This window comes from Molossus molossus, unplaced genomic scaffold (genome assembly GCF_014108415.1).
Source record: "Molossus molossus isolate mMolMol1 unplaced genomic scaffold, mMolMol1.p scaffold_m16_p_4, whole genome shotgun sequence".
Classification (NCBI taxonomy): Eukaryota; Metazoa; Chordata; class Mammalia; order Chiroptera; family Molossidae; genus Molossus; species Molossus molossus.
This window is the reverse complement of record NW_023425377.1, coordinates 57845238-57870185: the sequence shown is the minus strand read 5'-3', so window position 1 is coordinate 57870185 and position 24948 is coordinate 57845238. Positions and strand designations below refer to the sequence as shown.

At 39.2% G+C, this 24948-nt stretch overlaps 1 pseudogene; it reads right to left on the bottom strand.

The window, feature by feature from the left end:
• Positions 1-1283: 1283 nt before the first annotated feature.
• The window catches only part of LOC118643796, a 134084-nt pseudogene continuing 110419 nt past the window's right edge, over positions 1284-24948 (bottom strand).

Here is a 24948-nt window from a genome sequence, read left to right as displayed (position 1 = left end):
TCATTCCTGGTCGGGGCACATGCTCGGGTTGTGGGCTTGATATCCAGTGTGGGGCATGAAGGAGGTAGCTGATCGATGTTTCTTTCTCACATCGATGTTTGTGTCCCTTCTTCTCTCTCAAAAAAATAAAAAAAGACATATTTTTAAAAAATACTGAATTGACAGCTAAATTGAATGGTATTTTTCTTAGGGCAGTGCTCAGAGGTGCTCATTTGGCATTTACTCCATTTATTTATTTATTAATCCTCACCCAACAATCTTTTTCCATTGATTTTTAGAGAGAGTGGAAGAGAGAAAGGGAGAGAGAGAGAGAGAGAGAGAGACATTAATGTAGGAGAGACACATTGATTGGTTGCCTCTTACATGACCTTGACCAGGGCCAGGGATTGAACCTGCAACCCAGGTACATACCCTTGACTAGGAACCAAACCTGCAACCCTTTGGTCAGTGAGCCAACACTCTAACCACTAAGCAAAACCAGCCAGGGCAGCACTTACTCCATTTAAACTCAAGGTCCTTATACCTCATCTCTTTCCTGAGCTGTGAAGCTCTAATTGGGGAATTGAGAAATGAATACCAATTAATCTTTATTTCCATTTCTCTGTGAGCATGGGTTTGGAGAAATGTACCCCAGAAAATAAAAAGTCAGATGCTAAACAGAATTGAATCAATATAAAGTGACCCCCAAATAGAAGGATGGAATCAACCTTTTAGGTTAGAAAATACTCCCAAGGACCTGTTTCTAATCAAAATTGGCATCTGCAGAAAAGATTGGGTAGATAGCAGTTATGTAAACAAAACACTCAGCTGCAGTAGGGGACTGGGTTCTGGGTCTAGTTTCTCAAATCACCTAAATTATAATTCAAAAACATTCATTTAGTGCTAATGTATAGGGAAACAAATGTATCAGGTAACAAAATAACTATATATATATCTCTATATATAATCTGTCTATCATCTATCTATCTATCTATCTATCTATCTATCTATCTATCTATCTATCATCTATCATCATCTATCTATCATCATTTATATATCTATTATATATGTTTAAATTCTAAAGTTGTTATTGTAGAAATAAAATAAAACTATTTTAGAATCAGAAGAAATCACAGAGATCTAATTAGTCTAATTGCCCCAGAGTATAAATAAGAAACGTTGTGAATAATCATTGCTATTGTGCATTATTATGAAAGAAATAATTTTAACTCTGAAGTAAAATAATTTTTTAATATTTTAAACTTTATGTAAAGTTAGATTATAATTACACATAGATCATAACATTAATAAATCAAGCATATTTTATGCATAATACATGTCAAATTTAATAGTCTCTTCATTGATTCTTTGTACTGAAAAAGGGTGTTTTCATTATCCCTCTTGTTCTTAAGACTAACGATAGGCTTTTTGTAACCTTCAACTTCTTTAGCACTAGGAAGCTCTTCTTGATTTACTTTCAGGTTTTCCCCCAACACTTGAATTTGGACAAGTATTTTTAGGATATTTTTTTCTGAGGAGCTGTTTGTCCATATATACTCTGCCATGTCTACTTTAGTCTAATTTTTCTCACATTCCTTCAGTTTTCCAAGGCTTATGGTATAAAACTGTTAGCAGATGCACAGCATAATCAAAATTCTGTCTTCTAAGGGCACCTATCTATTTTGGTGGTAAGTACATCTGTGGTCTTGTGGTACCCTCTCCTACAAGTTTAATGTTTCTTCTTTGCATGATCACCTATCTTCAAACTAAAAAGTTTAACCCTTACAGTAACTACTTGTGCTTTGGAGTTTCAAATAGATGGCCTTGATGAAACATAATCAGCTGCGTCAATTTTAACTAGAAAGTGCTTCTCACATTTCTCCTCACTGTCTAGTAAAGCTGGCCACTCAGTGCAGAAATCCTTAAGAGCTTCGCAGTGCTTTTTATCTTAAAAATGTATTTTGTATCAGTTTCAGGTGAACGGGATAGTGGTTAGACAATCATATACTTTACATAGTGTTCCTTTAGATATTTTCAGTATCCCCAAATGCCACCATACATGGTTATCACAAAATTATTGACTATATTTCCTAACTTTACTTACATCTCCATGCCTATTTTGCAGCTACTATTTTGTACTTCTTAATCCCTTCACCTCTTTCTTTCACCCCTCAACTCCCCTCTACAGGAATCAGATGAAGAAAATTGGGCATCTTTAAAAGTTCTATATTTCTCTCCTTTGCCATGGGCATCCCTCTTTTTACTAGATAACCTATTTGAATAGAAAGAGGTACTGCAGAGGGCTTGAATGTTGCTGAAGTAGGGTAAACACTAGGTCAGTCCTGGTCAACAGCATTTTCTTTGCCCTAGGAGGTAGTGCCTTTCTTCTTGGTGGCCTTTCAGATTTGGATTTTCTTTCTGTTATATGTGGGCTTGGTCTCTGGGCGAGAGTGGCTGGGCGATGTTGCTGTGGAGAAGGCATGTAGTGTCCTGGCCCCTGGCTGCAGGGACAGTCATGCAGAGAGTGAGGAGGCCTCCGTGGCTATGGAGACAGCAAGCCACTATTGTCTCACTATCAATCTCATGTTATATAAGTGGAATCCTATAGTGTTTGTCCTTATGCATTTGGTTTATTTCACTTAGCATCATGTTGTCAGGTTCACCCATGTTGCAGCATGTGTCAGAATGGCCTTTCTTTTTAAGGCTCAGTGATATTCCATTGTATGTATTAAACAGAGAAGCACAGAGTCTAGAAGTCATTGGCGCTGAGTCACAATGTAACACACAAAGAAAAGTTCAGTGCATTCCTGCTCTGTGTGCTCCTGGAGTTCATCTTTCCTTTGGTTTAGCTCCTTAATTTTTATTTTGATTCTGAGAGTTATTCAGTGTTTATCAACAAATTCTTCTCTCCTCTTTAAAAAGTTAACTAGAATCAGTTAGTCACAACATAAGAGCCTTAACTACTATGGCCTAGGATATATTTCATTTAGGGAATGTCACTGAGATTGATCACCAGTGAGGTATCACCATTGTTTTTCCATGGCTGAAATTGTACTCTATTCAGATTTACACAGATGATTTGTACCTAAAATGGCTCTTTAAATTGAATCCATGGTTTAATAAACCAGAGCTGTAAATAAGAAATAAAAAATGGAACAGAACAGAGAACCCAGAAATTGACCTAAGACATTATGCTCAATTAATATTTGACAAAGGTGGCAAGAGCATACAATGGAGTAAAGACAGCCTTTTCAATAAATGGTGTTGGGAAAGTTGGACAACTACATATAAAACTAGACCACCAACTTACACCATACACAAGAATAAACTCAAAATGAATAAAAGACTTAAATGTGACTCATGAATCCATAAAAATCCTAGAAGAAAATGTAGGCAACAAAATTTCAGACATCACACACAGCAGAATTTTTATTGATACCATGCCTAACGCAAGTTAAACAAAAGAAAAAATGGATAAATGGGACTATATCAAACTAAAAAGCTTCTGCATAGCAAAATAAACAAGCATCAAAATGGAAAGGGAACCCACTAGATGGAAAAGCATAATTGCAAACGATATATCAGGTAAGGGGTTAATTCCCAAAATATATAAAGTACTCATACAACTCAACAAAAGAAAGACAAAGAATTCAATTAAAAAATGGGCAAAGGACCTAAATAGACACCTCTCCAAACAGGACATACAAATGGCCAAGAGACATGGAAAAGTGCTCAATGTCACTAATTATTAAAGAGATGCAATTAAAATGACTATGAGGTATCACCTCCCACTTGCCAGAATGCCTGCTATCAATTGTTGGGCGCTGGCTACATGTCTCACAGAGTCCACGGAGCCTAGAGGTTTTGAGTCAGAAACTTGACCTCCTCTACAATCTCAAAAAATTAGGCTTGCATTGTGTTTGTGCAGCTCGGGGCTAAGTGTGACATAATGTACCTTGAAATACCTGAGAAACAGACTGGTGTTTCTGGGTGGGCCTGGGTGCTCCTGTTATCCATAAGGCAAACTAATTCTATACAGCATTGTTGTAGCCCTGAGCATTATATTAAGAAGATCCTATTTTTTTATATCATTAAACTTTTGCTGTAAGGTATAAAAGGCACGTAATAAAGCATATCGAGGCTGATCCTGCTGAGGACAGTCCTCCTGATTCTATATCCCTGTCTTCATCTTCATTCCCAGGGCTCGAACTCAGGGACTCTGCTCTCCAGGCTGGTTCCTGGCAAAGTGGCACCTGAAAAAGGACATGAGTACTCAAGACACAACTAAAGGTAAGGTGAGGAAGTCCTCTAATGCAGCACACACAGTAAGGAAAAAGAAACGAGGAGCAATAGATTAAATAGTCAGGAGTAAAAGAAAATGGGACAAGCAGGGGCATCTCAGCACCTTTTTGTGCAGTTAATTTGGTCTATGCTCTGGGCAAGGGGATCCAAGGTATCTGAGGAGCAAATACTTAAAATTTTAAAGGTTATTGAACGGGTTTGTCCTTAGTTTCCAGAGGAAGGAACGGTTAACTTGAAAACATGGGAAAAGGTAGGAGAAAATTTAAGAGAATGGTATACTGCTCATGGCCCAGACAAAGTTCCTATAGGTACATTTTCTCTGTGCAGTTTAGTTAGACCCCACTAATGAAGCTGAGCGATCTCCAAGAGAAGTGGAAAAGCCTCTTAAGGCAGCGAATGAAGAGAAGGATTCTGAATGGGATACGGAGGATTTAAGCCCCAAAGATCAGGAGGAGTTAGATAATGTTGCAGCTCATTATCATGATGATGGCTTGGGGAAACCCCCTATAGATATTGTGGGGCAGCTTACTCAGTTGGTACAGTCCCTAAAAAGGCCCTCATATACTGAGGCCTCTTTCTCCACTCCTATGGCTCCTGAGCCTGCTCCTGCTTATTTCACCTCAAAAGGAAGTGGGAGGATTATGACTACTGGGGACAGTCCCTAGCCACTGCAACGAGCTCCAGTGCGAGCAGAGGAACAAGGGAGGATGTCTGGGATTTGGGATTTCACTTATTTCCAGTAGTAGAAGCACATGATCCTAATAATCCTGATCACGTGCAAAGGTCATATTCTCCTCTATCTACGAAGACATTAAGAGCCCAATATGGACCCATGGTGCCTTATACTCTAGCAGTTCTAGAAGGAATTTCAGGAGAGGCACGTACCCCTAATGACTGGAAAACATTAGCTAAAGCCTGTCTTACAGGACGAATTACTTGACTTGGACAGCTGAACACTATGATCGGGCCTGTTAGCTACCCCCCGCAATCAGGCTAACAATATTCCCATTACTTATGAAATGTTAGTAGGAGAGGGGCATATATTATTAATAATACTTAAATTGTATCCCTGGGAGGAACATATCACACTATTAATGCTGTAGCACTATGGGCCTGGAGGGCTCTACCTACTACAGGAAAGACAGAGGAACTATCAAAGATCAGACAAGGGCCAGATGAACCATACGCTGATTTTGTAGCTAGTCTAGCACAGGCCATAGAAAGAACAGTTACAGATGAAGAATCAGGAAATATCCTAACTACCCAACTGGCTTTTGAAAATGTGACCTGCCTGTCAAGTGGCTATTTAACCATGGAAGAAAAAGAGAGATATAGATGATTATATCAGGTTATGTGCAGTCATAGGTCCCTCCCATATTCAGGGTCTTACCCTTGCAGCTGCTTTGCAGGAAACTACACTGCAAGGGCTAATACAACAGCAGCAAAAAGAAAAAAAAAGGGAAAAGGAACATGTTACAACTGTGGAAAGAAAGGTCATTTTAGCAGAGAATGTCACTTGAAAAGGGGGGCCAATAATCATGTACAGGGTAGCAATCAATGCCCGCCTGGCTTATGTCCAAAATGCCAAAAGGGGAAAGCATTGGGCTAATGAATGTAGGTCAAAAACAGACAAATATGGGAATCCTCTTAGTCAGTGGGGAAACTCCTGATGGGGGCAGCCTTGGCCCCTGCAAACAATCGGGGCAATGTCAGTGTATGCGCCACAAGCCTACCCAGCCAGCGAGGGGTACAGGACATCTACCGAGCCACCCCAGGTAGTGCAGGACTGGACATCAGTGCCTCCTCCTATTTCATATTAACATCTGAAATGGGACCTCAAGCTATTTCTACTGGAATTTATGGGCCTCTGCCCTCTAGGACTGTAGGGCTATTATTAGGAAGAAGTGGACTCACTATGAGAGGGTTGCAGGTATTACATGGAGTCATAGATAATGATTATACAGGAAAAATTAAAGTCATGTGTACAGCTCCTAGAGATATAACTATTACAGCAGGGATAAAAATTGCACAACTAGTGTTAGTTCATCTTAAGTTTACAGGACAAACTCTATCCTCTCAAACCAGGGAGTCTCATGGATTTGGCTCCACGATACAGCATATTGGGTGCAAGCCATTGGTTCTCAATGACCAGGAAGAACCATCAGAATTAACTATCAGTGGGAAAAAATTTAAAGAGCTCTTAGACATAGGGGCTGATGTATCAGTAATAAGTCAGTGTCATTGGCCTGACTCATGGCCAGTAACCTCGGCTATGACCACCCTGCAAGGAACAGGACAAACAAACTCTCCCTTACAAAGCTCACAGATTTTAACCTGGCAAGATGATGAAAGAGAGACAGGACAATTTCAACCTTATGTTTTGCCATTACTCCCAGTAAACCTGTGGTGAGGAGATATACTGCAAGAAATGGGAGTATTAATTTATAGTCCTAATAAGAAAATAGCTACACAAATGTTAGATCAAGGATATCTACCTGGAGAGGGACTGGGCAAGCATGGTCAAGGCAGGGAAGTCCTTATATAGCCTAAAGGTAATCAGGATAGATGAGGTTTAGGATATGAGCAAAATTTATAGCAAGGGTCACTGTTATTTCTGCCTCCCTTAGCGCAGACCCAATAAATAGTCTGGTTAACAGATGATCCAGTGTGGGTGGAGCAGTGGCCTTTGACCTCAGGAAAAAATACAAGCTGTTCAACAGCTGGTGCAGGGACAGCTGGAGCAAGGACACATAGAATCCTCTAATAGTCCCTGGAATACTCCAATTTTTGTAATTAAGAAAAAATCTGAAAAATGAAGATTGCTGCAAGATTTATGAGCAGTTAATAAGACCATGCAGCTATGGGACCTTGTAACTAGGCCTCCCCTCTCCTGTAGCTATTCCTAAGGGATCTCATCTTATTGTAATTGAATTAAAGGATTGTTTTTTCACCATTCCATTACATCCAAAAGATTGAGAGTGATTTGCATTCAGTGTCCCCTCAACTAATTTTAAAGAACTTATGCAAAGATGTCATTGGAAGGTCCTGCCTCAGGGTATGGCTAACAGTCCCACATTATGTCAAAAATTTGTTGCTGCGGCCATCGCTGGCATGCAAACTGCCTTTCCGGAAGCTTATGTTATTCATTATATGGATGACATTTTGCTCACACATGAAGATCCTGTTCTGTTGCAAGATATTTATGCTTCCCTGCAGGAACAATTGCTGCAACACAGATTAATCTCAGCTCCTGAAAAGGTGCAACAAACAGCCCCTTATAATGATCTAGGAAAAGTAATTGAAGGACAAAAGATAAAACCTCAAAAGGTTCAGTTTAGAACAGATCACTTACAAACCGTAAATGATTTTTAAAAAGTACTAGAAGATATAAATTGGTTAAGGCCTTCCATGGGTATTACTACAAGAGAATTAAAACCCCTTTTGACATATTAAAAGGAGACTTTAATTCAACTAGTCCTCATCAATTAACTAACGAAGGAAAGGCAACATTAAAAGTAGTAGAAGATGCCATAGCTACCCAGACAGTTCAGAGAATAGACTATCAATCTTCTTGGCAATTCCTTATCCTCCCCACCGTATACCTTCCTATGGGATTGTTTGGACAACAAGGTCCCATAGAATGGATTCATCTTTCCTTCTCTCGAAAAAAGGTGATCATCCCTTATGCTAGTTCCATTGCTGAGTTCCTTATGCAAGGAAGAAAAAGAGCCATTGAATTATTTGGCACAGAGCCTCCTCTCATTATTGTACTTTATACCAGTCAGCAGCAACAATGGTTGTGGCAAAATGAGGAAAGCTGGCAATTGACATTAATTGGTTTTACAGGACAAATGGATTGCCATTACCCAGCTAATAAATTCCTACAGTTATTCATCCAAAATCCAGTTATATTTCCAAAAATTATCCAAACGCAGCCTTTTTGGATGCTGCGCTGGTGTTCACTGATGGCTCTACCACTGGGGTTGCTAGTTATGTTGTTTGTGGGCAAGGTTATGCTTTGCAGACCTCACATAGCTCAGCCCAACCACTAGAGCTAGAAGCAGTATTAGCAGTATTTAAAGAAATATCGTAGCCCTTTAATCTGTATACAGATTCAAAATATAGTGTTTCCCTAATGAGAGGGTTAGAAACAGCTATTCTTACTGAAAGTGACCCTTCTACAGTTATTACCATGTTTTAAAATTTACAACAATTAATTCAACAACAGTGAGATGCTTCTTTTATTGGTCACATTTAAGCACATTCCAGCCTACCTGGCCCCTTAGCAGCAGAGAATGCGCAAGCAGATGCCTTAACACACCTCTGCAATTGATCAAGCTAAGGCTTCTCATGCTATTCGTCATCAAAACTCAGCAGGTTAAGAAGGCAACTTAATATTACCCATGAAGCTGCTCATCAAATAGTTAAAGCATGCCCTGCATGCCCTGAGCATTTGCCCCCAGTGCCTCAATTTGGCACAAATCCTCATGGGTTACTCCCAGGAAAATTATGGCAAATGGATGTTACCCATGTCCCTGAATTTGGAAGGCAATCTTATGTGCATGTCACTATTGATATGTACTCAGGATTTTTAGTTGCTATCGCTAGGACAGGAGAAAATGTTACACAAGTCATTGGTCACATACTGACTTGTTTCCTGTCCTAGGCATTCCAACCATGATAAAAACAGACAACGGCCCTGCCTATACTAGTAAAAGTTTTGTGCAATTTTGCCAAACATTCAAAATCTCCCACAACACAGACATTTTGTACAATCCCCAAGGGCAAGGCATTATCTAATGAGCCAATCAGTTCCTTAAGACTCAAATTAAAAAAGTAAAGAAGGGGTAGTATGGCCCTCTTATGCCCAATAATATCTTAAACCTAGCTCTCTATACTCTTAATTTTTAAAATTCAGATGCGTCAGGACACTCTGTGGCTGAAAGGCATTGGTGTTCTCCCTCTGGTAAATACACTGAAGTCTGCTGGAAAGATCCCCTGACTAATGAGTGGCAAGGACCAGACCCAGTACTAACCTGAGAGTAAGGTTATGTTTGTGTTTTTCCTAGGAATCAACCAAATCCATGGTGGGTCCCAGAGTGACTCGTCTGACAGGATGGAACCAGTGGATTTAACCAACAAGCTGTGCCCCTGAGCATTTGTGCTCCGCAACCATATCCTTGCACTCATCCTCAGGGGTCGAGAGGGACATGGGAGGCTGCCATTTCAACCTGGGGTCAGATCAAGAGATTGACACAGGAAGTGAAGGATCACCTGGTTGCTAAAGGAGGCTCTACTGACCCATCCTCTATGTTCCTAATGATGCTGGCTCTAATCTCCAACCAGGTAATGGGACTTTGTGTGCTGAATAGACTTATTAAGTTTATGTGCCTGATCCTCCCTTGCTTAGGGCTATGGAATGGGATGATCCCACACTCCCAGTTTTTGTATCAAACATGGAAATTCTAGGCTTCCTATCTGCAGACCATCTCATGCCCCAATGGGTTGGACAATTTAATTATACAGGAAAATCTCTTTGGACGCCTATGTGTTTTTCTGAAACAGAGACTACTGGGTGTGTGAAAGTGCATAAGGACCATAAGATGACTCATGGATACATTAAGTTTTGGAACATTTCAACAAAAGGAATGGAGTATTTCCAAGACTATATTTCTCTCCAGGGGAAGAAGCTTGGGGGAGTAATAACTCCCCCTAACTCGCACCTTGTGGAAATGCTACACATGTATTTAAAACTTATCCAGGATGGAGACAATGTGGCTATTGATTAGCTGTACAGCACCCCATTGAAGGGACAGGAGAGGTCCTATATGACTGGTCAAGGGCTAATCCCCAGGGCACATCGATTTATCAACTAATGGAAACTCTAGGGGGTTTTATAGAAGGCATGTTGGTTATGCAGTGAGGTCACATACAAAGAAGTGCATGGAAAATGATAGCTAATCTAGACTTATATTCAGGGGTAATGCTTGCTATCATTGTGATAATATTCTTATGTATGTTCCCAGTCTGCATCCAGGCAGGAATGCAGAGCGTTTCTGAGCTGCAACAGGAATCCACTGACTAAATTTAAAAAGTAAAGAAGGGGGAGATATTGGAAGCCGGCTACATGTCTGACAGAGTCCACAGAGCCTGAAGGTTTTGAGTCAGAGACTTGACCTCCCCCACAATCTCAAGGAATTAGGCTTGCATTGTGTTTGTGCAGCTCAGGGCAAAGTGTGACCCAATGTATCTTGAAATACCTGAGATAACTGGGTGTTTCTGGGTGAGCCTGGGTGCTCCTGTTATCTGCAAGGAAAACTAATTCTATACAGCATTGTTGTAGCCCTGGGAATTATATCAAAAAGATCCTATTTTTTTATATCATTAAACTTTTGCTGTAAGGTATAAAAGGCATGTAATAAAGCATATTGAGGCTGATCCTGCTGAGGTCAGTCTTCCTGATCCCATATTCATGTTGTTGTCTTCATTCCCACCACTCAAACTCAGGAACTCTGCTCTCCAGGCTGGTTGGGCAAAAGACCTAAATAGACACCTCTCCAAAAAGGACATACAAATGGCCAAGAGACATATGGAAAAATGCTCAATGTCACTAACCATTAGAGAGATGCAAATTAAAATGACTATGAGGTATCACCTCACACTTGCCAGAATGGCTGCCATCAACAAATCATCAAACAAGTGTTGGCAAGGGTATGGAGAAAAGGGGACTCTAGTACACTGCTGGTGGGAATGCAGACTGGTGCTGCAACTATAGAAAATTATATAATGTTTCTTCAAAAAATTAAAAATTGATCTGCTATTTGACCCAGTGATCCCACTTCTAGGAATATACCCTAAAACGCCAGAAACACCAATCAGAAAGAATATATGTACCCCTATGTTCATTGCAGCACTATTTACAATTGCTAAAATCTGGAAACAGCCCAAATGTCCATCAGTAGATGAGTGAATAAAAAAGCTGTGGTACATATACACAATGGAATACTATACAGCTGTAAGAAAGAAAGATCGCTTATCCTTTGACATGACATGGAGGGACCTGGAGAATATTATGCTAAGCAAAATAAGCCAATCAGAGAAAGATAAATATCATATGATCTCACTTATTTGTGGAATATAATGAACAATACAAGCTGATGAACAAAATAGACCCAGAGACATAGAAGTAGGGTACAGACTGACAAACCTCAGAAGATGGGGATGAGGGAGGGAAGAGATAAACTACAGAACTTATGTGCATGTATAGGTAACCAATGGACATAGACAACAATTCTGGGGGGGAAGGGGGATTGGGAGGAGCATGTCAATAGGGGGAAAAGGTGAAACATCTGTAACAAAAATAAATTAATAAAAATTGCAAAAAAAAAAAAAAAGAATGAGAAAGCTTATTTTTTTTTAAGAAAAAATAAACATGAAAGAGTGTGCTGCAATAGGAAATTGATCTGAATTTTACTGAAACATTTATTGAGATGTGAAGTCCTAAAAGATGAGTAAACACTAAGAATCCAGCAATGACAAAAGCATTCAGCTCTTAAAGAATTTTTTTCTCTTTCAAGTAATTTGGGGAATCAGAAAAATCAAGCAAAAAGATTTCTGGAAAGATATAATTAGAGAAGAAAGACTCAGAACAGAAAGACGCTAAACTCTTCTAAGTGTAACGGGTTCATCAAACAGGTTGAATTTGTGGAGTCCAAGCAGGTATCTCCTCCAAAACTACCTTCAGACCAGCTCTGTGATCTGCTTTCTGCTCTTTGACAGTATCTCCTGTAGAACCTGTAGCATTTACATTGCTTTCAGTAATAAAAACAAGTCTCATTTTAAAAGTTACAACCTAGTTTTACAATGAAAAGGGCCAGCCCCAAATCCCATATTCAACTCAGTTTTAACCTCCCTCTTACTTCTATGCTGATCTGTGGCTTGGGGACTGAATTAATTTGGGCTGTCATACAAAGTGCCATACACTGGGTGGCTTAAACAACAGACATTTATTTTCTCAAAATCTAGAAGCTGAGAGTCTGCGATCAAGGTGTCAAGGTTTCTCCTAAGATTTCTCTCTGTGGTGTGTAGATGGCCATCTTCTCCCTGTGCCTGCACATGGTCTTCCCTCTGTGTGTGCCTGTCACCTAATCTGACACCAGTCAGATTGGATTAAGGTTCACCCTAATGACCACATTTTACCTTAATTATGTCTTTTTTTTTTGGAGAGAGAGAGAGAGAGAGAGAGAGAGAGAGAGAGAGAGAGAGACATCAATGTGAGAGAGAAACACCGATTGGTGCCTCCTATATATGCCTTGACTAGGGATTGAACCCACAACCTGATTATATGCCCTGACTGGGAATCAAACCCAAAACCCTTTGGTGCCAGTATGACACTCCAACCAACTGAGCCACATCATCCAGGGCACCTTGATTGTGTTTTTAAAGATTCTGTTTCTAAAAAGTCACATTCTGATATTTTGGGGGTTACAATGTCAACATGTGAGTTTTGGGGGGATGTAATTCAGCCCATATAAGGACTCATAGTAGGGAAAGAGGCATGCTCACTTCTTTCTCTATTTCTCCTTTTCCTGCCTCCATTTCCTTTTGTCTCTTTTATTTTTAGGATCATGGGGTGGGCCATAAAGAGAAGGGAGGTTAAAGAAAAGGAAACACCATTCAGAAAGAATATATGCACCCCTATGTTCATAGCACTATTTGCAATAGCTAAGATCTGGAAACAGCCCAAGTGTCCATCAGTAGATGAGTGGATAAAAAACTGTGGTATATTTTCACAATGGAATACTATGCAGCTGTAAAAACGAAAGGTCTCTTACCCTATGAGACAGCATGAAGGAATCTGGAGAGTATTATGGTAAAAGAATAAGTCAGTCAGAGAAAGATGAGCATCACATGATCTCACTTATTTATGGAATCTAATGAACAAAATAACTGACAAACAAAAGAGATCCAGAGACATGGAAGTAGGGAACAGACTGACAAACCTCAGAGAGAAGGGTGGGGGGCAGGAAGAGATAAATCCAAGAACTTATATGCATAGATGCATAACCAATGGACACAGACAATAGTGCAGTGAAAGCAGGGTGGGGGTGGGAGCGAGAAGTATGGAGTTAATAGGGGTAAAAAAAGGAGGAACATCTGCAATACTTTCAACAATAAAGATACATTTTAAAAAAGTATTTAAAAATTTGATTGCTATAGTTTGCTCTTGGCTAACACTGGCTTACAATAGTGGCAGGCTTTCTCTGGGGCAGGCATTCACACTGACTCAGAAATTTTACTGCTAGGTAAATTGAAAACATATGTCCACACAGAAGCTTGTACATGAATGAACATTATTCATTTGTAGTAGCCCCAAAGTGCTCATCAATTGATGAATGGATAAGCAAAATGTGGAATATTCACACAATGGAATATTATTCAGACATATAAAGAATAAAGTTCTGCCTGGACAGTGTGGCGCAGTGGTTGAGCATTGACCCATGCACCAAGAAGTCGCTGGTTCGGTTCCCATGGTTCCCAGGTTGTGGGCTCAATCCCTAGTGGGGGGCACACAGGATGTGGCCAGTTGATGTTCTCTCTCAATGATGTTTCTATCTCTCTCTCCCTCTCCCTTCCTCTCTCTCTAAAATCAATAAAGAAAAAAAGTTATAAGAGGGGGTGTTGGGGGAGAGATAAACCACAGAACTTATATGCATGTATGCATGAACAATGGACATAGACAACAAAGCTGGGGACAGGGTGGGGGGGGGAAAGGAGAAACATCTGTAACAAAAATAAATGAATTAATTAAAATAAATAAATAATAAAAAAAGAATAAAGTTCTGATAACATGCCACAACATGAATGAACACTGAAAACATTATACTAAGTAAAAAAGCCATATACAATGGTCAGGTATTGTGTGATTCTAACCACATAAAATATGTAAGAGAGGCAAATTCATAGAAACAGAAAGTAAATTAGTACCCCTCTGGGACTTGGGAGAAAGGGGAAAATGAGAAGTGACTGCTAATGGTACAGAGTTTTTTTGAGGGGGTAATGAAAATATTCTGGGCTTGGTGGTGATGGTTGTACAACTTTGTGAATATGCCTAAATCCACCAAATTGTACACTTTAAATGGATGAATTTTATAGTATGTGAATTACATCTCAATAAAAATATATAAGAAAACAGATAAAGCAATGGAGCAGTAGCTGGGATTTTATGAATATGGGGATGGCATGAACCATTGCTGGGGCCACGTTGTTTAGGAAGAAAGGCAAGTGTAGCCTGGAGGCAGGTTGTTTGGGGAGGTACATAAACTGGGTCCCCAATTGGGCCTAAGAGTCATTTCAAGTCTTAAAGTGTTACAGTCCCTTTTGATCTGGACTGGTTGTTAATTTGGAAGCATAATTCCCTGAAAAACTTAGTTGGTTTTCATCTGTTTGATTCAAGATTGCTGTATGTTTCAATAGTCTTACTCATACATTTTTTATTATTTATTTTTATTATTTGTGCCACTTTCAGAGGTAGGGCTTTTGGTCATTATGGGACTAATCAAAGCACAGTCTTTGGTTAATGAAAAGTTTCTGGAGAAGATAACTTTGAATCAAATACCTGACTTTTCAGCACCTTTTAAGATTAATAATTAACATTTATTTAGTGCTAAGCCTTGTTCTAAGCACTTTGTATGTATTTACCCATTTAATTATCACAAAAATAAATAATGAAATGAGGTATATTATAGAATAGAAAACTGAAGCATAGAGTTCAAATAATTTTCTAAGTTTATATCAGCGATTTTTGACCTTTTTCATCTCATGGTACACATAAACTAATTACTAAAATTCTGTGGCATAACAAAAAATATATTTTTGTCAATCTGACAAAAAATAGGTATAATTTTGATTGATTTATAAGAAAAATAATAGTGATTACTTACCATTTTGCTCCAAAGTGACTTAAAAAAGAATCAGGTGCCTATACTTGTGTTAGGACTTACAGGGCAATGTAATTATTATTATTATTTTTTTATCCTCACCCGAGGATATTTTTTTTGTTTTTTGTTCAGATATATGGGAGGGAGAGAGAGGAAGAGACAGAGAGAGAAACATCGACGTGTCCAACGTGAAAGGGACACATCGAGTGGTTGACACCCACATAACCCAACCAGGGCCACCCAACCAGGGCCGGGGACAAACTGCAACCGAGGTATGTGCCCTCAGCTGGAACCAAACCCAGGTCTCTCCAGACCGCAGGCCAACGCTCTAACTGCTGAGCCAAACCGGCCAGGACAGCAATATAGTTCCTAATGACCATCTTGTAAGCTTCCCTACCACAGGAGAACAAAGACCAGGAGGATTTGTCAGACAGGAAGTGCCAGACATCAGGGATCCAACTAAAACTGCCAAAGAAGCACACGATTGCTTATCGTCATTCCTGTTGACCCAACCCCACTGCTCAAACCCACCAAGCAAGACACCAAAACCCAGTGACCACAAAAACTTCTTGCCATTGGACGCATATGAGGACAAAACTCCAGCTGCTATGGGCTGTTGTCACTGACCCAGTACTCCTTGGCGCAGTGATGTACACATGACATTTCCTTTGGATATCCTCATCTCCCATCCCCCTTTCTTTAAATAAATCCAATTTTCTTTATTCACTGTCTGGGATTGCTCTTTAGCCTGACAGCACACCACGGACCTCAGCCTTTCAACTTGTATATAAAGATTTCTGGTACCAAGAATTAACACTCAGACACAACCTTATTATGCAATATGACCAATAAGGTGCAATTCTCTTATATGACATATATATGTATACATATATATTCAAGGCAGGGCATTCACACCAGAAGGCTCTCATTGTGTTGGCTGTTGTTATTCTTTAAATTTGACAATCTAAGGAAAAAAGATGTCAGTGCCCCTGACTAAATAGTCAGATATTTCATGTTTTAAAAATTCTTGTGGCACACTGGTTGAAAATCACCGGTTTATATACTGAAAAGTGGATTTGCTGGGAGTCAAACTCAAGCAGTCTTTAAATCCCACAATCCTAGCCACTGTGTTACTACAGTAACATTAAATAAACTTAGCAATCATTTTTGGAAGATAAGACAAAATGCTTGACTTTATTAAATTTATCAAATGGATTTAATACAATTTTTTAGTAATTTTGCAGACACCAAGAGGCAGCATTCTCTTTCTCCACCAGAGGGTGCGCCCAGCACAATTCCCAAATTCCTGGTTCTCAGCCTCTCTCATGGTTCTAACAGATTGTGTCCTTGCAATTATCTACAGAGGACAGTCGCCATTCTCACAGTTGTCAGTCTTTGACAAAATTCAAAGGTGTTCAAAGCACACACAAAAGAACTGTCACTTCCAAATGATTTACAGATTCGAGAGGTACTAAAACCTAAGGAGTTCTGCTCACTATAGCATTCTGTTTGTGACTTTTCTCAAGGAGAGAAAACCACACAGAGAAGGACACGGGAAGTCTGAGTCATTATGACAATTCTGTGTCCAGTGAGAGGGATCACAGAACAAGAGCCAGGATAGGTGATGGAGGAGGGGGTGGGGCAGGCCAGGCAGGCGTCTTTCTGCAGGAGGAAAATGTCAGGACATGTTTGTGGCTAAGATACAGACCCTTGAGTAAGACCCAGAGTCTCAGAAGAGGACATTTCCATGATAAGCCAAAAAGGGAGATATATTAGGGCTGTCCTGCTATATTGCTTTAGTGTTTCATTGGCTGTTTTCCTTGTGTGTATGTGTATGTGACAAATATGCTATACTGATACCAGGGAAACATGAAAGCAGGAATTTTCAATACTACAAGCACACAAACAGTTACACACATACAAGGAGAACTCAATAAGGCCAACTTTTCTGACAATTTTTAAAAATTATTTTATTTCTGTTACAGATGTTTCTCCTTTTTTACCCCATTGACTCCCTCCTCCCCATCCTCTTCACCCTATACCCGGCTTTGTTGTCCATGTCCATTGGTTATGTGTACATGAATATAAGTTCTGTGGTTTATCTCTTCCATCCCGCGACGACCGCTTCTTCTGAGGATTTTCAGTCTGTACCCTACGTCCACTTCTCTGGGTCTACCCGATTCCTCAGACTATTATGATCATTATATTCCACAAATAAGTGAGATCATGTGGTATTTGCCTTTTTCTGCTTGGCTTGTTTTGCTTAGGATAATACTTTCCAGGTCCCCCCATGTCATCTCAAAGGATAAGAGATCCTTCTTTCTTATAGCTGCGTAGTACTCCATTGTGTATATGTACCACTGCTTTTTTATCCATTTGTCTACTGATGGACACTTGGGCTGTTTCCAGATCTTAGCTATTGTAAATAGTGCTGCTATAAATATGGGGATACATATATTCTTTCTGATTGGTGTTTAAGGCTTCCTAGGGTATATTCCTAGAAGTGGGATCACTGGATCAAATGGAAGTTCAATTTTTAATTTTTTGAGGTAACGCTATAGTGTTTTCCATAGTGGCTGCACCAGTCTGAATTCCCACCAGCAGTGTACTAGAGTCTCCTTTTCTCTACACCCTTGCAAACGCTTATTTGATAATTTGTTGATGGTGGCCATTCTGACAGGTGTGAGGTGATACCTCATTGTTGTTTTAATTTGCATCTCTCTGATGATGAGTGATGTTGAGCATTTCTTCATATGTCTCTTGGCCATTTGTATGTCCTGTTTGGAGAGGTGTCTATTTAGTTCCTCTGCCCATTTTGTAAATGGTTTCTTTGTTTTCCTTTTGTTGAGTTGTATGAGCTCCCTATATATTTTGGAAATTAACCTTATCTGATGTATCATTGGCAATGATGCTCTCCCATACAGTGGGTTGCCTTTCCATTTTGATGGTTGTTTCTTTTGCAGTGCAGAAGCTTTTGAGTTTGATGAAGTCCCATGTGTTCATTTTCTCCTTTGTTTCTGTTGCCTTAGGTGATGTATCAGTGAAAATTCTGCTGCATATGATATCTGAAATTTTGTTGCCTACGTTTTCTTCTAGGACTTTTGTGGATTCACAGGTCACATTTAAGTCTTTTATTTATTTTGAGCTTATTTTTGTGTGTGGTGTAAGTTGATGGTCTAGTTTCATTTTTTTTTTTTTTTTTTTGCATGTAGCTGTCCAATTTTCCCAGCACCATATATTAAAGAGGCTGTCTTTACTCCATTGTATGCTCTTGCCTCCGTTGTCAAATATTAATTGAGCATATTGCCTTGGGTCCATTTTTGGGTTCTCTACTCTGTTCCATTGTTCTATCTGCCTGTTCTTGTGCCAGTACCAGGCTGTTTTGATTACAGTAGCTTTGTAGTATAACCTGATATTTGGTATTTGATCCCACATACTTTGTCCTTCTTTTTTAAGATGGCTATTTGGGGTCTTTTTTGGTTCCATATGAACTTTTGAAGTATTTGTTCTAGTTCTGTGAAGTATTGTGATGAGGATTGCATTGAATCTATAGATTGCTTTGGGTAGTGTGGACATTTTAATGATGTGAATTCTTCCAATCCATGAACAAGGTATGTGCTTCCACTGTTTAATATCTTCCTCTATTTCTTTTTTCATTGTCCTGTAGTTTTCTGCAAATAAGTTCTTTACCTCTTTGGTTAAGTTTATTCCTAGATATCTTAATTTTTTTTGCTGCGATGATAAATGAGATTGTTTTTCAGTTTCTCTTTCTGTGAGTTCATCATTGGTGTATAAGAATGCCGTCCATTTCTTGAGGTTAATTTTGTATCCTGCTGCTTTGCCAAATTCATTTATTAAGTCTAGTAGATTTTTGATGGAACCCTTAGGGTTTTCTATGTATAATATCATGTCATCTACAAATAATGACAGTTTCACTTCCTCCTTTCCAATTTGGATCCCTTTCATTTTTTCTTCCTTTCTGATTGCTGTGGCCAAGACTTCCAGTACTATGTTAAATAAGAGTGGCGAAAGTGGGCATCCCTGTCTTGTTCCTGTTCTTAAGAAATATGCTTTTAATTTTTGCCCATTGAGTATGATGTTGGCTGTAGGTCTTTCATATATGCCCTTTTTCATATCAAGATATACTCAGTGTATTCCCAGATTGCTGAGTGTTTTTATCAGAAATGGGTGCTGGATTTTGTTGAATGCTTTTTCAATGTCTATTGATATGATCATATGATTTTTATCTTTCATTTTGTTTATGTGGTGTATCACATTTATTGATTTGTGAATATTGAACCAGCCTTGCATCCCTGGGATGAATCCCACTTGGTCATGCTGAATAGTTTTTTTGATGTATTGCTGGATCCGATTTGCTAGTAGTTTGTTCAGGATTTTGGCGTCTATGTTCATCAGGGATATTGGCCTGTAGTTTTTTTTCTTTGTAGTGTCTTTTTCTGGTTTGGGAATTAGAATAATGCTCGCCTCATAAAACGAGTTTGGAAGTCTTTCTTCTTTTTGAATTTTTTGAAATAGTTTGAGGAGAATGGGTGTTCGTTTTTTTAATGTTCAGTAACACTCCCACATGAAGCCATCCAGGCCTGGGCTTTTGTTCGCTGGGAGAGGCTTTTTAATTTTCTTAGTTGTTATTGGTCTGTTCAAGTTTTCTATCTCTTCCCAGTTCAGTTTTGAGAGACTATGTGTTTCTAGAAATTTGTCCATTTTGCTTAGATTTTCCAATTTGTTGTCATATAATTGTTCATAGTAGTTGTTAACAATCTTTTGTATTTCTGTGGTGTCAGTTGTTACTTCTCCTCTTTCATTTCTGATTTTGCATATTTGGGTTCTCTCTCTTTTTTTCTTGGTGAGTCTAGGTAAAGGTTCATCAATCTTGTTTATCTTTTCAAAGAACCAGCTCTTTGTTTCATAGATTCTTTGAATTTTTTTTTTTTTGGTCTCTATGTTATTTATTTCTGCTCTAATCTTTACTATTTCCTTCCTTCTACTTGCTGAGGTTTTCTTTTTGTTTGCTTTCTAATTCTTTAAGTTGTGTGGTTAGACAGTCAATTAGAAATTTTTCTTATATCTTGAGGTAGGCCTGTAGTGTTATGAACTTCCCTCTCACAACTGCTTTTCCTGCATTCCGTAGGTTTTGTGCTGTTGTGTGTTCATTTTCATTGGTTTTCAGGAAGTTTTTAATTTCTTCCTTGGTCTCTTTGGTAACCCATTCATTGTTTAATAACACGCTATTTAGCCTCCACATGTTTAAATGTCTTTGCATGTTCTTGTTGCAATTGATTTCTTGTTTCATGCCATTGTGATCGGAGAAGATGCTTGATATAATTTCAGTCTTTTGGAACTTGTAGTGATTTAGTTTGTGTCCTAACATGTGATCTATTTTTGAGATTGTCCCATATGCACTTGAGAAGAATGTGAATTCTGCAGTTTTGGGGTGTAATTTTCTGTAGAAATTTATTAAATCCATTTGGCCTAGTGCTTTATTTAGAGTCTCTGTTGCCTTGCTAATTTTTTTTGTCTAGAGGATCTATTCAGTGATGTCAGCAGGGTGTTGAAGTCCCCTGCTATGATTGTATTGCTGTTGATTTCTTTTTTGAGTCCTCCAGAAGATTTTTAATATATGTTGCTGCTCATATATTGGGTGCATATATGTTTGTCAAGGTAATATCTTTCTGTTGGATAGATCCTTCAATATTATGTAGTGGCCTTCTTTGTCTCTAGTTTTGGCCTTCATTTTGAGGTCTATTTTATCAGATAAGAGTATTGCTACCCCAGCTTTTTTCCCCTTTCCATTTGCTTGGAATATTTTTTTTCATCCCTTCACTTTCAACCTATGTGAGTCTTTTGTTGTGAGGTGGGTCTCTTGGAAACAACATATAGATGAGTCCTGCTTTCTTATCTAATCAGCTACTCTGTGTCTTTTTATCGGAGCATTCAATCCTGTTACATTTAAGGTGATTATTGATATGTACTCTATTGCTATTTTTATTTAGTGTGGTTCTATATTTCTTCCTATTTCTTCTATTACTTACAGCAGTCCTTTTAACATTTCTTGCAGTGCTGGTTTGATGGTCATGTATTCCCTTAGCCTTGTTTTGCCTGGGAAGCTCTTTATTTGACCTTCTATTTTGAATGATAGCTTTGCTGGATAGAGTAGTCTTGGATTTAGATCCTTGTTTTTCATGACCTTTTTTACTTCATGCCATTCCCTTCTGCACTGTAGTATTTCTGTTTTGAAGTCAGATGATGGCCTTCTGGGGGTTCCTTTGTAGGTAACCGTTACTTATCTCTTGCTGCCTTTAGGATTCTCTCCTTATTTTTTATTTTTGGCATTTTAATTACTATGTGTCTTGGTGTGGGTCTGTTTGGGTTCTTCTTCCTTGGGGCTCTCTGTGCTTCTTGAACTTGAATGCCTTCTTCCGTCACCAAATTAGGGAAGTTTTCTGTTACTATTCTTCAAATATATTTTCTAAACCCTTGCTCATTTTCTTCTTCTTCAGGGACTCCTATGTTGTGAATATCATTACGTTTCCAGTTGTCCCACAGTTCTCTTAAGTTGTCTTCGTGTTATTTAATTGTTTTTCGGATTGTTTGATTTTTTTCTACCCTGTCTTCTAATTCAGTGATTTGTTCCTCAGCCTCCTCTACTTTGCTCTTTAGAGCTTCCAATGTGTTCTTTATTTCTGCTGTCATTCTTGATTTCTTCTTGGTGGTTTTTAATTTCCAATTGTTTGATTTTCCACATTTCTCTGTCTTAACTCATGGTGTTGATGTTTTTTCTCATGCTGTTGAGCTTCCTCAAGATAATGGCTCCGAATTCTAGCTCTGTTAACGTGCTTAACTGCTCCTCATTTATCTCATCTTCGATAGAGGTCTCTTATTCTTTCATTTGGCTATTGTTTCTTTGTTTCACCATTTTGGCTATCATAGTGGTCTTTGGAGCCTGCCAAATTTTCCCTGTGGGTGTTGGTGTCCTGCTGTTTGTGGCTCCCTCTCCTGGGTTTGGATGAGTGAGGGAGGACCCACGTTAAACACCACTGTCAAGTCTTACTTTCCTGGTTAGAGTTGCTAGCCCAGAAATGGTTCAGTTATTCTCTTGCTTTTTGTCTGGAGGCTATCAATAGCAGTTACTTGAAGAGCCTTGAGTTCTCAGTTGAATGAAAAACTTCTCAGGTGTGAAGTGTAAGGGGATTTCCAAAGGGTGGGGCAGATGCTTGTTGTTCATGAGCCTCAATTTGCATTTCAGTGGCCCACTGGGTGGGGTTTAATCTCTGAGAGAGGGGCCACCGCCTCTCCCCAGAGTTCTGGGAAGGAGTAAGATGGGCACCATCCTACCTGGCTGCAACTCAGGAATAGCTCTGAGTGCACTCGAAATCCCGAGTGTCCCCACACAGTTCCAGTCCAGTCTGCTCTCCCTCTGCTGAAGCCCAAGGTGAGTGGCTGTGGTTATTTTAGCATCTGTCCCGGCTCTGTGCTCTGGAGAGGGGTTAGGAGTTTAACCCCGAGGACGCTGCTCACAACTAAAGCTGCTGCCTACTTTGGGCTCCTAGCTCACTCTCATGCCTCTGCAATCCTATGAGAATTGTGTCAGTGTCCCTGGTTATATGGTCATCGCAAGCTTCTTTTCAGTTGCTTTCCCCTGATGATTTGTCTTTATTTTAGTTGTAATTTCAGTTTGGTCCTGGGAGATGGTCTGTGTAGCTTCCATTTACTCCGTCGCTATTTTGGAATCTCCCTGACAATTTTTTATGGCATTGATCATCTCTTTATAGGTTTGAGTATATATTGTTCAGAGGAAATGAATATTAAGGCAGTTTGGAAAGATTTCAAAATCTCAGTGCAAACTTTTAAAACTCTTGTGTTTGTTTTGATGCTTGAATCATCTTCGTGACAACTTAAACTTCTTCATGATGGCACCTGCCAAGGCACCATTAGAAAATAGTCACCTTTCATTTCTACCTACTGAACTCAGATTTTAAATAACCTGTACTGGTACTTATTGAACATTGCGTTAGATGGTTAGTTCTCTTATGTTAACCCCTAATGTATCTCTATGGGTGTATTAGTTAACTCAGGCTGCCCTAACAAAACATCATAGACTTGATAGCTTAAAAACAGAGTTCATTTTTTCACAGTTCTGGAGGCTGGAAATCCAAGATCAAGGTTCAGCTGGTTCGTTTCTAGTGTGAGTTCTCTTCTTGGGTTTTAGATGGCTTACTTCTTGGTATGTCTTCACACGATCTTTTCTCAGGTATGTGCATGGGTGAGATGGGAGGAGAGAGAGAGAAAAAGAAAAGTCTCTGGTACCTTTTCTGACAAGGATACTGATCCTATTGGATCAGGGCCTAACATTGATTACCTCATTTAACCTTAATTACTTTCTTAGTGGCCCCATCTGCAAACAGTCTCACTGGAAGTTACAACTTCAACATATGAATCTGGAGGAGACACAAACATTGAATCTATAGCAATGGAGTAAATATCAGTATGTTTATTTTACAGAGAAGGAATCTGTAAAGAATTGATTTGCTTTCTCATGCAATGAGTGTCATGATTGGGACTGAAACCAGATCTGCTTGACTGTAGAGCTGGTGCTTTTCCACTCTGCACACTACCTCACATTCCTTATTCTTGGAGCCTGTCCACCTTGGATTTGAGACAGCCTGACAATAAGCTCCTGAAGTTCATTGTTCAGCCCAACTCTCCAGAGCAGGAGACTTGATAGGGGTTTAGACCCACAGCTCTATCTAGTAACAAAATATGCATTTTTTTCTGGAGTGGAGTCAAGGCAGGGTTGTTATGGGGTTGTTGAAGATAATAAAAAACATAGTATATTAGTTTGCCAGGGCTGCCATTACAAATACCACAGGCTGGGTGGCTTAAACAACAGATGTTTATTTTCTCACAGTTCTGGAGAGTAGATACCTGATATCAAGGTGTCAGGTTTCTTCTGAGGCCTCTCTCCTTGGCTTGTAGATGGTCATCTTTTTTCTGTGTGTGTGCGTCCTTATCTCCTCTCCTTATATTGACACTAGTTAGATTGGATAAGGCCCACCCTAATTTAACCTTAATTACCTCTTTAAAGGCTATATCTACAAATACAATCATATTCTGAGGTACTGGGGTTAGAACTTTAATACATGAATTTTGCAGGGTATACAATTCACCCATAACACTCAGGTGGTGTCCATCATCCTCAGAATCCTGACCAACAGAGCATACCAATGTTCACAGTCTAGCACCCAGAATTCCCTGGAAACACACATGGTTTCTCCTGGGAGTACTCTAATGTACCCGTATCTCCCATCCATTTCCGAATAGCAGGGAAAGGAAAAGAGAAACAAAACCTTTAATGTGATAAAATGCTGTATTCTTTTTGAATGCTGGGATTATTTTTCTGTTACCAGAAAACATTTTTCCCTCCATTAGATAGCATCTCTCTCAGCATTCTATTTGCTTTTTCTTCTAACACTTGCCTACTGTCTCCTCCCACCTGGCAATTACCTGTGAGTTACATACATTGATCTCATTACCTATAACTACACATAGGAGTAGCTTACTCTGTTACACAGGATATACACTGTCCTCTGAGAAGGGTTTGGAGTTATGAAACCAAACCATACCGGGACTTTACAAATATATGAAGAAAGATACAGATGCACCCGTAATCTTACCACACCAAAACAACCATTTCACCTTGCATATTGCT